The following is an 8336-nucleotide window of genomic DNA, read 5'->3' on the forward strand; positions in this document are numbered from 1 at the left end:
CATGACATTAATGGCCATTATCTATTCTTCTCATTTCAAAATTCTAGTCCCTGATCATAAAAACGGCCACAAGAGGGCAGCCAATACTGGTATTGTCAACCTCGCAGGTACGACATCTTGAAATAAGGCCTGGTATCGGACCAATACTTGCCCATCGCTAATAAAAAAATGTGAAGGAAAGCAGTCATCGCAGAAGACAAAGCAGCCTCCAAAATAACACCGTATAATACACCAAAAAAATATTTATATTACAGTTTGGTAGAACATTTTCCATTTCGACATGCTTATCGTCTTCATGCCATAAATCATGAATATATCTCGTTTTTGGCAACATGGCGTGCAGTCATTCTGCAAGGGATGCTGCTGGAAGGAGGCCTAAGTGGGACTAAGGTCTGCAAAACTGTGGTCAAAAAGGGAGGGGAGTAACTGTTAAAAAAAACAAGTGTAGGACCCCTCCCACCATCGCGATACATATAAGTGAAGGCTTGAATCTGCTTTCTTCTAAAGTGGTCATCTGAAGACGAGCTGCACCGCGACTCACTGCGCAGCCTAATCGAGATCTTGTCATAAACTGCAGTGGAGATTGTAAGTTGCTGCCTTTATTTGGGCTGATCATGAATGAACACGCACAAGAACGGCCTTGGCTGTGACCTCTTGACATTTCAAGTCAGTTGTCTTTTTCTTCGGATGCAAAGGAGGACAGACGATGGCTCACGTGGACGCCGAGTTTGCCGTCAAGGGCAGCAGCTTTGCCCGAGAGTGGAGTGGACAGCTCCAGCCTGCTCTCCTGGCGACCTTTCTTTTTCTTATCTGCCTGGAGGTCGGCCTGTGGGTGAGGAACCTGAAGCTGAAGACAAGACTGCCGGGACCCTTCGCCTGGCCCGTGGTGGGCAACGCCATGCAGCTGGGCCGGATGCCTCACATCACCTTCGCCAAACTGGCCGAAAAATACGGTAACGTGTACCAGATCCGGCTCGGCTGCAGTGACATTGTGGTGCTGAATGGCGACAGGGCCATCCGCCAAGCTCTGATTCAGCACAGCAGGGAGTTTGCCGGCAGACCGAACTTTGCGTCCTTTCAGTGTGTGTCGGGAGGGAAAAGCCTAACTTTCAACAGTTACAGCAAAGAGTGGAGGATGCACAGGAAAATTGCTCAATCTACCATCAGAGCGTTCTCATCTGCCAACAGTCAAACCAAAAAAGCGTTTGAGTGGCAAATTGTGGCAGAAGCGAAAGAACTGGTTGAGATTTTCCTTCAACTCGGTGCTCAGGGTCATTATTTCAACCCTTCCCATGAGCTAACAGTAGCCGCAGCTAACGTGATTTGTGCCTTGTGCTTCGGAAAACGTTACGGACACGATGACGCGGAGTTCAGAGCCTTGTTGCAGAGGGTCAGCGACTTTGGACAGACAGTAGGAGCCGGCAGCTTGGTGGATGTGATGCCGTGGCTGCAGTCGTTCCCAAATCCCGTCCGCAGTGTCTTCAAGAACTTCAAACATTTGAACAAGGAGTTTTTCAAGTTTGTTCAGGGTAAGGTCGAAGAGCACAGACAGACTTTCGATCCCGAGGTAACCCGGGATATGAGCGACGCCATCATTGGGGTCATTGACGAGGCCGAGAGTGACAAGGGACTCGCTCAAGGCTACACCGAGGGGACGGTGTCAGATCTCATCGGCGCAGGTTTGGATACTGTTTCCGCTGCTCTCGACTGGTTATTACTTCTTCTGGTGAAACATCCTGAAATCCAAAGGACACTCCACCAGCTGGTGGACAAGGTGGTGGGGCCAAACAGGCTCCCCTCTGTGGAGGACAGAGGTCACCTGGCCTATCTAGACGCCTTCATCTATGAAACGATGCGCTTCAGCAGCTTCGTGCCCGTCACCATCCCACACTCTACCACCTCCGACGTTACCATTGAGGGTCTTCGCATTCCAAAAGACACGGTGGTCTTCATCAATCAGTGGTCCATCAATCACGACCCCGTGAAGTGGAAGGACCCGCAGATCTTTGACCCCTCACGGTTCCTTGACGAAAACGGCTCCCTGGACAAGGATCTCACCAACGACGTTATGATCTTCTCCGCAGGGAAGAGACGTTGCATCGGCGACCAGATTGCCAAGGTGGAGATCTTCTTGTTCTTTGCGATCCTTCTTCATCAGTGCCACTTCGAGAAATGTCCTGATGAAGACCTGTCCCTAAATTGCGCCTACGGTTTAACACTGAGGCCTTTGGATTTCAAAGTCACTGCCAAGCCCAGGCGAGAGCAACTTTAAACTGAAGATGGTAAAAAGTAGAAGCAATATGCTTGAATGATTTTACAACATGCTATAAACACTTTTGACATTTTAAATCAGAACAAGGATACAAATTGTACAAGTTACATTTTAGTATAGTTATAGTGTTATTGGTTAACTCAGTGGTGTCCAAACTACGGCCCGGGGGGCATTTATGGCCTGCCACCCATTTTTTTAGCGGCCTGCGGTATATACTAAAAATAACTTTTGACATGGCCCCCGCAATGCTATTTTTTTATTCTTATATTTAAAGTGGACGGACATGAGTGATGGAACTAAACATTTCTAGCCATGCAAAGATACAAATTAATTTAAAGCTGACATAGTAGCAGAAGCTCTCTTCATAACACTTTCAGAAACAACATTTGTTTCTCCACTTTCTGCAAATTGTCAAAGTCCGATTTGCAAACATTTCTGCTGCTTAGTGGAGTTCAATAAGTGTTAAATAATAAAATAAATAAATAAATAAATAAAATAATTTCATAAAAATGATCAAATAAATAATTTTAAAAAATCTAACTGCCCCTTGCATCTTTTTATTTTTCTGTAGTTTGGACACCCCTGGTTTAACTTATTTCACTGTCTGTGAATGGACACATAAGAAACCCTGTGTGTACTTGTTGGGATTGTTGTGTTTAGAAATTGACTATAAATACTGCATAGCACGTATATATCCCTGGCCACTTTATTAGGTACACCTGCAAATTATGATGAAGTGTAGTATGCGCAACAATTAAACTCACTGTTATCAAGGTTAGAGATGGGCGAGTAACGATACCACGTATCGGTATCGGGCTGATACATGGCCATTTTTCAAGGTATCGGTACTCACAAGGGCGGCCGTTTTTGATCAGGAACCGGAGAATAATAGAGTAGAAATGTACCATTAATTTCATGCAACTTTATGGAAAAACGTCGTATATAGAGTTATTTCTTTAAAATGATCTGTTATTGTTTTTTGGGGGCGGGGGGATTTATGTACTGTCAAAAATACTGGTGGTATCAGTACTTGGTATCGGCAACTCCTCAGGAGTGGAGTTCTCATACTAGTATCAGTCTGGGAAAAAAAGTGGTATCAAACATCCCTTTTCCATATAATGTACCCAACATTTTTAAATAAAAACATCTCAGTATTAGACGTAATGCCTCTAACTTTGTTAACTCATTTGCTCCCAAAAACGTATAAATACGTTCTATTGTAAACGTTTTAAGTGTCCCAAAGACATATTTATACGTTTTTAATGCTAGAGCATAAAGAAAGCTTTGATGCAGCATCTCAACTGCAGAGAACAGTTGAATAAATAGTTATTACAAAAACGGCCAGCAGGTGGCAGCAGAGCAAAATAGATCAACCAGGGCCATGTTGAAAAAAAGCTAATTTACTCACAATTTTAAATATATTTGTGAATAATGATGAAACTTAGCTATATTCTAATGCTAATTGCTGCAAAACGGAAACAGTTAGAAATATATATATTTTTTCCTGATGTAAGAAGTGGCTCTAATCTTTGTTTTGTTTTGTAGCAACAGATCACAATATTACGTAGGCCTTGCAAAATCAGTCAAAATCCAGTAAAACAGCCAGGAGCGAAGGGATTGCTTCAGTGCAGTACCTAATTTTGAGACCAGGGTAATAGCTAACTATTTTTGTTTTATTTGTACATTATGTATAGTACAATTATGACTAATTACCACATTACCCGAGAAAAGAGCTGAATATACAGTATATAAACAGTAGTTTCTTATAATAAACTTGACAAATATATACTTTGGAGTGTGACTAAAACCTCACAGGTAAAATAAACATCTCCACTGACTTACAAGTGAAAGTGTGGTGTGTCAGCGAGGGTAGCTAGAATAAAAAAAAAAAGAAAAGTCCGATGAGGTCAAGGAGATAATAATAGCACCTCATGTCTGGCGTTGTGTTGTTGTGAAAGATTAATATGTGTTACGAGCCCATGTCGCGCCTGCACTGAACCCTTACCAAGCAGGCCGTGACTCACTACATCAGCCACTCATGAATGTTTAACACAGGTCTCTCGGTTCATTTTTTTGTGTCTTAGGTAAATTGAGAGCAGACGAGTTATTTTCAGGCCTCTGTCGATACAGTGACTTTTATATCCTTGGAAAGAAAAAGGTTGAAATGTTGGAAGGCAGTGTGAGCGTTGGATGGTTTGACAAATGGAGGACAGGCAGTCAAGTCCCAACACTTCTAAAAACTACTAAATCATCTTCAGGTTCTGTGACAAGTAGCTACTCCACCCTTGATGGGCTCCTGTGAGTTATCCCACTTTAGTAATTATGACAATTTATTGAATGAGGGGGGAAAATACTTTTGGCTGACCTTTGCAGCTTTGTTTCTGGTGGAAAACTGTCTCCAAATTTCTGTTTTGGTTCGTTTCACAATGTTTTCATTTTTTGTTGTTGCAGATGCAACCAACTGATGATATGTTATGTGCAGAATGCGAAGATTCAAAAGGGCGAATTAAGTGCATCACAACAACAGACAGTAATATGCATAATATGTTTTTCTGTATATATGTAGTATGTGCGATATCACTTTTTAGTCACCGATACCAAGTACCGATACCACTAGTACTTTTGATACATACAATTTACCTCAAAAAAAGAGACAATTTTAAAGTTAGACCTATATATCCAATATAGAATTTTATTTTAAAATTAGATGAAATAAAATGGCAATTTTCTATTCTTCTAACTTCTGGTGGTAAAAAAGCCACAAGAGACCCGTATCGTTCACCATCAAGTACCAATACCTTGAAATAAAGCCAGGTATCAGGCCCATAACTGCACATCTCTCATTTTCAGTTGACAGCAAGTATCAAAATGGCCACACCCTGAGATGAATGCATGAAATTTATGGAAATTTTCTATTCTTGTAATCACCACAAAATGCCATTATCAGTCACCGTTGTGAATACTAATACCTTGAAATAAGGCTGGGTATTGGCCCGATACGATAGCTGGTGTCAGCACGATAATCATACCTGGTATCGGTACTCGCCCATCCCTATATATATTCACTATAGTACTCATGTCATAGTCAATCATGCAATTGTACAATTTTTTTGGCATATTTTTAGGTGGAGTGTTTTTTTAATCATATAATATGGTGTTTGTTTTAATATTGGACTAAAATGTTAAGGGATTTAAGATGTAAATGTAATTGTCATTTTGGCCACTGGGTAGAACAACTTCGCCAAGATTGTGCTTTCTCCTCTATAGAATGAATGCATTAGAAAATCCAGAGGGTGGGATAAATTGTGGTTGCCTTTCTGGTTGTTAAGTTTCAGTTTTAAGGTGACATACATCTGTATTCATGACTTACATAGAAGTAAACAATGTGTCACAGCAGCTAATTACACTTCTCTACTTTTGCCCAATAACATTCCAACATTGTGTTTACGTTGTGTTGAAATATGTCCTACCTTAAAGTATATTAGATCAATGTTAGTCCAAGCTGCTTATCATCCTTATCATAACTTTGGCTTTACTTCACTTGGTGCTAAAATCAACTCGCAGGAGCAGCCCTGTGAAGGAAGCTTGTTGTTGCTGACATTCTGTCCTCGACAAGTTCTCCATCACGTTCTAACTTTTGCTCTGACACCGCAAGGACCTCAGAGGGAGGAACGGGCAGGCCGACCTCCCCGGTTTCCAACTTCCCGAAACATCCATGATTTCTGTCCAGTTGAAAGGTTCCCTTTCACCTCCTGAGTTTTGCCCCCCCACACACACAGCTTATGACCTGCAAAGTTTGACTCCTGAGAGAAAAACAAAATATGTACAAGCTGACAGTTTTTCTCTTGGGGGTTATTCACATTCAGTCTCCCACACGCATGTCTCCGCTAACACCATTCCAGCTCGGCTGTCGGAGCTCTGCCAGTTTATTTTTTCTTCTTCTTTTTTTTTTTTTTTAACATGCACACTAGAGTCACTTCTAGATGACACACAGTGGGGTAGAGTTATTTCTTCCCTCATCTTCTACTGGAACACATGCGGAAAATTGTGTCTGCGTGTTGGCTGGTGTCTGTCAGTCTTTCCTACAAGGCTGCCCTCGACACCAACGTATTCACCACAACTTCACTTCTTATCCAAATTGTTGCCGACAAAAGAAAATACAGCTGTAATTCTGCGGGTTCCGAGCCAAAGCATAAACATAAAAACAGAATGAATCACTCTTTTGTTAAAAAAAAAGAAAATAAAAGACATACGTTATCCATAGAAGGGCAAGAAGTATTCGTGTCATGATTAAGAAAATAAGTACATATAATAATGACAGTTACATCACCATCTTCAATCAATCAAATGTGTTTAAAATACTTAAAAACAAATATATGCATTCAATATGAATTACTCCAGTGTATTCGAAAGAGGTTCACTCACTTTATCCCATTTGGATGGCATGCATAAAGTTCATGTATTTACAAAACCTCAAATCAAGGCATTTCAAATTTTTAACCAGATATTGAGATGTTCTTGCATTTGGCCCGTATTGCATACAAAACGGTATATTTGTTCAACCATTAAAAGATGAAGTCAACCTTAAACATTTATTTTTAATAATATGTTATATGTGACCTCACTAGTCTAAACATGACATTCTGTGTTGAGTTATGCAGCAACATTTTTTTTGCATCTCAGGGGACGGCCATTTTGCCAATTAGTGTCGACTGAAGATGACATCACAGTTGCTCAGGCCACGACCAATCACAGCTCACCTGTTTGCTGAAGCTGATTTGTGATTGGTTGTTACCTGAGACCTGAGCAACTTTGATGTAATTTTCACTTGACAGCAAGTGGCAAAATGGCCGCCTTCTGATATTGATAAAAACGGCTGGATTTTGCTGCATAACTCATATTCCACTAACACAGTATTAACCAGAATGCCGTGTTTAGACTAGTGGGGGCACGTAAAACATATTGTAAAGAGGCAAAACATTACATTTACGAATGAGTCAAAACATACAAAGAATAAGTGGTAGCACGAGATACATTTTCAACTTCTTCCCGAATGAAAATGACATCACAGTTGCTCAGGGTCAGGAAGCAATCGGTCATGGATCACCTGTTTTCTGACTTTGGGTCAAGTGACACTGAGCACAAAAAAAAAGAAGTACCATTTGAAAATGTTCTAGTAAAAATTGATAGTCATAATTAGAGAGAAAACAAGATAGCATAAAGATCCAGTGACGACAATCCTGCATTCCTCCACGCGAAAAAAAAAAAAAAAGATTATTTATTCCCCAAACAAATTATAATTTGCACTCTGACCATAATATATTCCATTGTTTTCCTGTGATGTTCCATTGGTTCCCCTCCCAAAAAAAAAACATTTTCCCCATTTCCCACTGTGGGATTATGTCATAGACATAAACACTGAGTAAAAACCTTTTATATTGTTCCAATTGACATCATAATGACTTTGCAGCACCAATGTCTGGTTGAATCTATATTCTGGAATGGGTCAAATAACCAATAAGCCGTCAAATTGTTCCTGTTTTGGAAGACAAACAATTGTAAAGCCGTGACGTGAAGTGACCCGTTTCACTAAACATTCGCCCGTGAGCTCTCAAGGCGTAACGCTGAGCACCGGAGGACCTTTTCTTATAAAATCACACATTGTGTGGTTCAGTCTGTCATAGTTCTTTCCATACTTTCCAAGCGATTATTTTCAAGAGGTCTGGAAGAAAGTGCTCCATGTTGGTCAGTGTGGCCAAACGCTAACATGTACTCTGTCAATGTTTACGTCGAGTGTTTTTTTTCCCTTTGGTATGGAAACATGGCAACGATATTGCTCTTAATCTGACGTCTAGCATACACTGACCAGCCACATCATTAGGTACGCTTGCCAGTGGGAGCCAATACAAGAACTAAAAAAATTTTTTTAATTTTATTTTGTAATTTTGTCTCTCTCGTGACAAATGTTTCTCACTATGACTGGCCCATGTGGCGCCCCCCTTCAATGATGATTTACATACGCTTACAAAAGATAATTTTTTAACATTGACTTTAATTAATTTGA

General features: G+C 40.6%; 1 pseudogene; it reads left to right on the forward strand.

Annotated features, from left to right (window-relative positions):
- The first annotated feature begins 519 nt into the window (after nt 1-519).
- Nucleotides 520-6562, forward strand: LOC147163025 (cytochrome P450 1B1 pseudogene; annotated as a pseudogene).
- The last annotated feature ends 1774 nt before the right edge of the window (nt 6563-8336 follow it).

Source organism: Leptonotus elevatus, chromosome 14 (assembly GCF_054856555.1).
Source record: "Leptonotus elevatus isolate MCC_2025b chromosome 14, RoL_Lele_1.0, whole genome shotgun sequence".
Lineage (NCBI taxonomy): Eukaryota > Metazoa > Chordata > Actinopteri > Syngnathiformes > Syngnathidae > Leptonotus > Leptonotus elevatus.